The following is a 9,528-nucleotide window of genomic DNA, read 5'->3' on the forward strand; positions in this document are numbered from 1 at the left end:
GAAGTTAGATGATTTGGAATGATGAGGGGTGATAAAAGAATAAATTGAGAAGTGATGAGGGGTGGTGATTAGAGACTAGAGGTTAAAATAATTCAGAAATTTGAAAAAAAAATTCAATTTTTTTTTCAAAAACCTGTGGCGGCCTTTAGTCGCGGTTAGCCACAAGAACCGGGACTAAAGACTTTTGTCGCGGTCCGTAAGAGCCGCGGCTAAAGGGGGGGGTCTTTAGTCGCGCTTATTTAGTCCCGGTTGCACAGCCGGGACTAAAGGCTGTTGCGAACCGGGACTAAAGGGCTTTTTTCTACCAGTGATGTGTTCCCAGATCCGGTAATGCGGCTTGGTTGGGGTCTCCGGCTTTAGATGTTAGGCTTTGATGCAAGGTCTGTTTGATATTCAGCTAGGACTATCAACACCTCTTCTTCAAGTGGATAGGAGTAGCGACAAATTGTTGTAAATATTATGGCTTCAGATGTACTGATGTATTATTTTATAAAGTCTTTGTGAATAATTAATAACATAAATGCATGCACCGTCCAAATACAGAGACCGCGGGTCATCCCCCTTTAGAAAAAAACTACTAGAAAGTGTAAAGGCTGAGTCATCAGTTGTCCTAAGGCCGTTATCTTGAGGATATAACGGACTCGCCCACGAAATCCACGGCTTATCGTCCACCTGCTGCTGTTGCTGGCGAAGGCTGCGGATCCGAGTTCCACCCGCTCAAACGGCAAATGGTGCAGCACAGCCAGCTGTGAGTTCCACCTCCAGGACTCACCCTTCTCGTTCCCCGGTTGTGCCGGTGCGAGACTTCTCGGAATGGTGCGCTCGTCAGCGTCATACTGCCCTGCAGGTTTGGCTTGTTTTGCACTGTAATTGGTCAGAAGTTGTATTTTGGTTTGCACTGTAATTAGCTAATGGGAAAGTTGATATTGCGGGATTGGTTTGGATTTCTGTTGTCAGAGTGTAGAAGCAACTTTAATTGACATGTCATTTGTGTAATCATCAGTACCTCAAAAGTAAAGTTTGTCAGAAATATTATGAGAGATGTGCAGGCGTTGGCAGCCCAGCGAGACATTTAGAGAATCCCGTTTCCTCGCCTTATCTAGTGTCTCGCTATCGTGTAAGCAGTGTCATCACACCATTGTCAGGACAAGACCGAGCTGGTCACCCAGGAGTATTACCTCCCCTCTCCTCGGATGGTATTATATTTTTCGATTTAACAATATTATATGGCTTGCAAGTTTGTTGCTTCCGTGAGTTCTGGGTGCATAGGTGGAAACTGTAGTATTAATTGTCTTTTGTGGCTCATGGAAACTCGTGATAGTTCAATGTTTGGCTGTATATATCAATGAAATTCAGATTTTCTCTGATCTTCAGTTTTAACTTGATACGTCGCCAACAAGTAAATCACAATGGCTACATACAATATACCCCGTAACAACGCACGTGCAATTACCTAGTATCAGTTATATGAATATTAAGGTACGTGTAGTGTGTAAATCATTTCATATTCTACATGTGCCTAAATCTTTGTTTCTGGAAAAAGGGAAGATAATGGTGTCGTGTTACTTTATCCACATGTCAGTCTTGCAGTGCATTGTAAAGTAAGAAATCATATGCACTTGCATTGTTGGAATTCGATCACAGGATCGATCACATCAAATCACAGACGAACACAAGCACACGCGAAAACTTTCGCCAAAGGCACGTGTCGTGCCTTTCTTTTTTATTTATTGATTTTCTGTTTTCTTTCTCGGTACAACTCACGCAGGGCATATGTATATATATACACAGCCCAACGCACACGGCCACACGTACACGTCCTAAACGGACTTGTATTACACCTTGACTCACGTAGACAATATACTACTAGGACACGGCTAACCAATCCCAATCAGACTACTACTCCAAGCCATACATGTACTACAAAAACTAGACCAACTAGTACGTAGTACTTCAATACCTGATCGCTAATTAACTTAGCTAACACTAATAAACCATCTTTAACAAGATTATCTAACATGCATAACATGAATTAATTCTTTATTTCTTGAAATAAAGTAAGTCAAATTCGAGACAAATGATGAACATAACATATGACTAAGAAAACCACTGGAAAAGCAATGGAAAGGTGCGATCTATCAGTCGCAAGACTAGGATGAACTAGACCTGCATACTAGATCTTTGGGAACTTATAAACGTTCTCAAAAATCTCTAATGTTGTACTAGGGCTCTTTCTCTTGAGGTTGTTATAGTCTTGGCTTGCCAACACTTTACCAAATATTGTTGGAGATGCCATAAATTTGAGGCATGCCTGTTTAAGATCATTACACTGATGTTGATCAGCTAGCGCATATGTAGTTGCCACTGTCTGTGTATCAAGAGTCCTGCAAAGAGCAGCCTCACATATGAGCTTCAGCCTTTCAATGCGGTAGCGATCGGCAGCCACAAGTAAGTGCCGTACAATCTCTCTTCTGTCCTCTTGATCGAAATCATTGAAAGGAAGCACCAAGCAGTCCGTGTAGATAAAATGCAGAAGTGTCCTAAAAATGTCAGGTAACATATCTTCGACGATTAGAGATCACCCTTCTTTCTCCATCATTGGGCCACAGAGCTGCGCCCTAAACACCGGGCACCTCGCAGCAAGCACTACCCTGTGTGCAAGAAATGCCTCATCTTGGACGCAGAAGGTCACGTCCGCCCCTTCTTTTGACTCTAGAATATTTGCGAAATCAGCTGATAGTTGTGATGGCGGCAGCTTCACTTGGGGTGAAAGTAGTAAGTCACTGGAAGTCACCACTGGATCTTTTATAACACTGACTGAAAACTCGATTGAGAAGTGGTCAAATTTCACATACTCTGCTTCAAGTAATGTTTTCTCCATGACCTTCTCCCACCCTCCCATCCTACATTTGCCCTCTGCACTAGATAAGTTTAACACTCTCATCCGTTTCCACTCTGTACACTGTCCTCATGGGGAGATCAATCGATAATAAAATATGGCCCTCACTTCTACATCTTCGTTCATAAGCTCACCAACAATAGAGATGTGGTCTTGGCATCCATCATTGATTCCTTGTGGGTAGAATCTAACTGACCAGTCATAGCCACCAACTTGGAAGGCATGTGACCTTACGAATTTGCCCATATCAGTTTCCTTGATGACACTGTAGTCATCAACCACGAAGATGTGGTTACCGCGAACCAACGTTGCATTGCAGGTCGAGACTGTAGTTCCGAACTACCCGTGCAATTCAACTGCCTGCAATTCAACAGAAGATCACATTAGCACCCCAATATGCTTCGTTATTTTACAGTAACAGAAATAAGATGGAATCATATATTGTGCTTGTGTCACTATATGTACTAATTACACGGTAAAAAAAACTATATGTACTAATTTCATGAACACAAAAATGTATGTACCAGTGAACCAGCCGGACCTATCCAAAGGTGGGACACAATTATTGTAGAAGGAGACGTCAATACACTACTCTGCCCAGACACGATTTTATACACTAAACTCACCTAGGCCTGTTTCCTGGACCAGCACATGGCAAACAGGAGTTGCATCACAGACTTTCCCCCAAAAGGAAGTCCAACCCAATGTTTTGCTTCCCATAAACTCAGAGGAAACAAACAGTGTTCCTCTGGGTTAATGTCTAGAAACTAGATGGCGCCGCAGGATCGATTCCTACGGAATGGCGCCGCACATTTTTTTTTATTTGGTAAAACTACATGCATCTTTTTATTTTCAGTGAAAACTCCATGGATCTTCTTTGCGTACTGTACTTCTAGTCTACTACTTCTCATATAAAAAAAAATGGATATGTACGAACCATGCATCTACCTATCTAGTACTACTACATCTAGTATCAGCTATGGTTGAATATAACGGACCTTGGAATTGAATAGCTTAGTGGAATGACGACCAATGGTAAAAGAGATCCAAAGCAAAATCCTTGCTTTCGAAGATTGGAAGAGTTCAATGGTACTCACAAGGTAGCCAACATATCGAGAGAGATATGTATTTCTCGATCTGGGTAGTGTGTTCCCGCTGATGTGCGTGGTTGGGTTTTAAAGGATTGAAAACAATCCCAATACAATTAATACAATAAATGACTACTTATCTGTACATAAATGTTCGCACAGAATTAATTGGCTAATATATTTACAGCGGTTCCCGCGATATGTCCCATAAATAGACAAAATCCTCACCTGTTTCTAGAAGTGACTTCCACCGCCTTAGTTCATTAGCACCCCTCATATTTTGGGTCAAACTTTGACCAAAATTTAGACTAGAGAGTGGCTTTTCTAAAACCAGGCGCAGAACCCCTCACTTTTTTTTGTTCTCAAATATTTGGATTGTTTACTACATGTGTTCCTTATCTATACCCTCCACTATTGCCTTAAGATATGCGCTATCCAACTACTACCATATTTTGGGCCATATTTTGACCATAACTTTAACTAATAAAATATTAATATATTTAACAAGAATAATATCATCGAAAACTACATTCAAATATGAATCTAACAATATAATTTATTGTGATATGTATTAACATTTTTCTAGTCAAATATGTGTTCAAACTTCCAAAATATGATGGGGACTAATAAACCTGGATGGAGGTAGTAACTTAGTATAGGCAAATTTATTTTGTTTGTTCCTCTCAAATGATAAAACCTATTGACTTCAAACTTTACAGGTCGATAACACTTTTGAACTAAAATGTTGGAAAACATGTTTGGATTTTTTTGGCCTAATATAAATTTATGAAATGAGATTTTGCTGTTAAGTATTTATGTTGCACAACAGAATTGACTGTTTGTGTCACAATGAACATCAAATAGGTTGTTGACCGGCAAAGTTTGATGTCCATACGCTGCTCTATTTTGGAGAATGGAGAAACAAAACTGAGAAAATATTTATGGATGGATCCTGAAGCAGAAAATGGATGGTTAAATAAAGGGGTATACAGCCCCAACTTTCACTTTTAACTTATAAAAGATGAACCATATGTCCAAATATTATACTCCGGGAGAACATCTGTCGAATACAAATCCACTAGTATTAATTTTGTAACATATGCTTCCTATTTTGTTAGTCATATAGATTGTCAAATTTTTACCTAAATACGATGGGCAATTAATAAACCTGGGATGAAGGAAGTACATACACTGATCTTAATTATGATGTCTTGCGGATCCCGAGAACATGGGCAATGGTGGTATAACTATTCGCCAAAAGGTCAATCCCAATAAAAAGACTACTATGTCTACAAGTCTACTCATGAGCGCATAGTAACTTCAAGAAGTATGATTGATTAGACACCATGCTAGCTAGACTCCACATATAAACTTAGTCAAAAATGCAACATTAAGCTCCAGTATTCTTTTATCTTGTTGTAGCACCATCTAGATGAGTATGCAATGAAAATCGGCTTTGCATCTGCCCTGATGTTGATGACTTCCCATTGTTGAACATGGAATTGTTGAGCCGTTACTGGAATCCAGAATTCTTTTGAAACTTCTTCTCACTACTAGGGAAAAGCTTATAGACAGGCGCTTACTAGTAGCGCGGGTTTATACCCATCGTTGCTGCTAGTTACTAGTAGCGCGGTTTTTTTACCCCTCGCTGCTACTAAGTTGATAGTAGTAGCGTGAGTTTTTAACCCTCGCTACTACTAATCAGTCTCTACCGTGCCCCCCGAGACATGCCATAGTAGTAGCGAGGGGTATGAACCCGCGCTACTAGTAAGTTGATAGTAGTAGCGCGAGTTTATACCCCTCGCTACTAATAAGTACAAGGTAGGTGAAGTCTCCATATCCTCGGTCGAATCCCTCCTCTTCCCCTCACTCTCCGCCCTCTCTCCATAGGCTCTCTCAATCCGCTTCTCCCTCCCACCCGTGATTCCCTTCCTCATCCACCACCACCGCCGTCCTCGCACATCATGCCTCCCCCAAATCCGGCGACCTCCACACCCACCGCAGCCCCCTCCCCCTCCTTTCTCCTCCTTCTCTAATGTTGGAAGGAGAGGGAGTTTAGGCAGAGCGCCATCCATGGTGGCGGCCAGATCCGCCATGGACACAACCACAGGTGAGTTGTTCTTCCTACCCCTCTCAATCTCTCTCTCTCTCTCTCTCTCTCTCTCTCTCTCTCTCTCTCTCTCTCTCTCTCGCTCTCTCTCTTCATCTTCCAGATCGAGCAGAGCGACATCCATGGCGTCATCTAGGGATCCGGCTCCAACTCCGGCAGCTACCGTTGAGTTGCTGCACCTACTCCTCTCTATCTCTCTCTTCCTCTTCTAATCCTCGTCTCTTTTTTTGTAGCAGCAGCAAAGGAGAGGTGTATCACCATGGACAACTTCATCCCCTCCAGGACCAGTAGCAGCCATGGATGGAGAGGACGATGACGCCCAGCAGAAGCAGCCACCATGGATGGAATTTTTTTAATTCTCAATTAGTTATTAGTAGCGCGGGGCCCTGATCCGCGCTACAACTAAGTAGTAGTAGCGCGGGTGTCAACCACGCTACTACAACTAGAAGTAGCAGTAGTGCGGGTACCGCCCGCGCTACTGCTAAAAGTTAGCTGTAGCGCCCTAGCAGTAGCGCCGGCCCCCGCACTACTGCTAGGAAATTACCCGCGTTACTACTAGACACTAGTAGAAAAAGGGTCAAACGTGAAGCACATTAGTGCCGGTTTGAATTTGAGCCGGCACTAATGTGTACATTAGTGCCGGTTCCAACGGCTAGCCGGGCCGCTCTCATTAGTACCGGTTTGTGGCGAACCTTTAGCACCGGTTCGTGCCACGAACCGGTACTAAAGTGAGTGGTGGTAGGATGTTGTCAGTCCGGGGCCCCTGCAGCACCTTTAGTACCAGGTCGTATCACGAACCGGTACTAAAGGTCGTCCTACATAGACCCTTCGTCCACCCGAGCTCGCTCTGTTCTTCCCCTTTCCCCTCTCTTCTCTGTTCTTTTCCCTCTTCCTCTCAAGCTCATCACACATTTTGCCCAAGATTTGAAGGCCCCCATCCATTCAAATGATCACAAAGGTTAGCAACTTTTTCCTTTCATCTCTCATTGCTAGATTAGCTCGTGCAATGCTTTATATAGTGATTGATTTTTGAGTTTAGTAATTTGGGAGGAATTATATATATGTGCTAGTATTTGATTTATATGCAATTTGAGGTCAAAAATAACACTTAGTTTTGCATATGTAGGTGTGGTTTACTTAGTACCTTCTAAATCTCCATCGTAACCACCGTCAATCGCTCGCAACGTCCCGTCACCAGCACCACCTTGTGGTGAGCCTCTTGTCATGAAGTTTTATATAAAAAAATGATGTTTGTGTGATTTGGATATATAGTTACTCGTATAATTATCTTACCCATACGTTGTTTGTTATGCATAGTGCCATGGTTTTGATATCCGTCCCCGTCGGTCCTCGTCCGGGTTATGATTCGGATGTGGTATATTCTCTTTTAAAACTATTCATTGCATTTCGTATTTATGACAAATTATGCCCATCAAGTTGACATAGATATTTGTATGTAGGAGGTAGTTGAACCCGAAATTCCAACCGACCCTATTGTCAAGAGGTTAAATTTAGTTGAAAGAGAAAACGAGGATTTGAAGGAAAAATTGAAAAGAATTGAGGGGGAGAAGATGGAATTGGAGTTGCATGTTGCCGATGTCGTCGATGATCACAAGATTAAGATGGAGAAAATGCGCTTGAAGATTAGAAAGATTAGAAAATATGCCATTCATAGTGAGGCTTGGTATCATTATGCTGTTGGATCAATTGTTACTTTAGTTGCGATCTTGATCGCATTTGTTGTTGCATTTAAATTCTTTAGCTAGAGAGTTATTTGTTTGTTGCATTTAAGTGTTGTATGATCTTTATGTATGAATTTTATGTATTGTATTAATTTGATGTTTTTGGTGCTGTGTATTGAAGATGAGCCTGCAATGGATGTACGATGACCGATGCTCTCCCGAGTTCATTAATGGCGTGCATACTTTTCTGCTTGCGGCTGAGGCAAACAAGCGAGCGGATGGTTTTATGCATTGTCCATGTCCTGGCTATAAGAATGGTCGCAAATACTCTACGTCAAGAACCATTCATGTCCACCTGTTTGAGTCTGGTTTCATGCCCCACTATAATGTTTGGACTAAGCATGGAGAAAGAGGGGTTATGATGGAAGACAATGAAGAAGAAGAGGACGATGACAGCTATCCTAGCCATGGGTTCCCTGAATACGATGATACAACAATGAGGGAAGAAGCTGAGCCGGTAATGCGGGAAGAAGCTGAGCCGGCAATGCGGGAAGAAGCTGAAGAAGAGGCATCGGATGAGCCCGTTGATGATCTAGGTCGGGCCATTGCCGATGTAAAGAGAAACTGCGCAAGTGATTTGGAGAAGAAGAATTTGCAGCGCATGTTAGAGGATCAGAAAAAATTGTTGTACCCGAATTGCGCAGGTGACAAGAAAGAGCTGGGCACCACACTGGAATTGCTGCAATGGAAGGCAGAGAATGGTGTATCTAACAAGGGATTTGGAAAGTTGCTGGTAATGATAAAGGATATGCATCCCGTTAAATGATGAAGATTTTCCATGGTTACGGCGCAAAGGGACACACGCGAAGAAAAAGTTTCACACCCAAAGATCTGGGATGTGATCGGCTTCACTATCATCACTTTCTTCTGTGTTTCACACCCAGGAGGGAATCTCTATAATAGTTAGGGTAGTTATGTGTTTTGGCATTTGAAACGCGAAGAAATTTTATGTGCAAACAAATTCTTTCATGCCTTTACTGATTTTTAAAGTTAAGTTATTCACAAACTAGTGATTCACACTAATTTCAAATAATTCAAAATTTAAACTATTCAAATTTGAAAACTACGGGTACTAACAGAAAGTTTGTAATTTTTTGTACCTAAAGCAAAAATATTCACAAAGAAACTCTAAATACACAAAAAAACAACTCAAAAATAAATAAAGCAAAAAAAATAAAAAAAATCCCGCTTACTGGGCCAGAGCGGCCTGCATACGACTAGAAACCCAACCTGTTGTTGGGCCAGGATGCAGGCCCGCAAAGGCCCAGTAGGCCCACAGGGCAGCACAGAACATGTAGGCCCAGTAGGCCTGCTTTGGAGAGGAGCTCGAGAGAGCTACCGCACGGGGGTTTATAAACCAGTGCGGACGCCCCTCGGCTAGCGAGGTGGGACTAAACTTGCCGCACAGCACCTTGCCAGCGCACACTAAAGGTCCATCCTATATAACTAAACACTTCAAAATTTTCAGTTTCTCATCTGCTTCTTCTCCTCTGCCCCGTCGCCCGCCGCCCCCGTCTCCATATCCCTCGTCGCCGCCCCCGTTGCCGCCCCCGTCCCCGTCGTCGCCGCCCCGTCATCCCCGTCCCCGTCGTTCCCGTCGTCACCGCCGCGCCGTCCCGGCCCGTCCCGCGTCGTCCCCATCCCCGTCATCGCCGCCCCGTCCCCGTAGTCGCCGCCCCGGCCCGTACC

The 9,528-nt window shown here is 42.9% G+C and overlaps 1 pseudogene; it reads right to left on the reverse strand.

The window, feature by feature from the left end:
* Positions 1-619: 619 nt before the first annotated feature.
* The window catches only part of LOC119334101, a 110,678-nt pseudogene continuing 101,769 nt past the window's right edge, over positions 620-9,528 (reverse strand).

This window comes from Triticum dicoccoides, chromosome 7A (genome assembly GCF_002162155.2).
Source record: "Triticum dicoccoides isolate Atlit2015 ecotype Zavitan chromosome 7A, WEW_v2.0, whole genome shotgun sequence".
NCBI lineage: Eukaryota > Viridiplantae > Streptophyta > Magnoliopsida > Poales > Poaceae > Triticum > Triticum dicoccoides.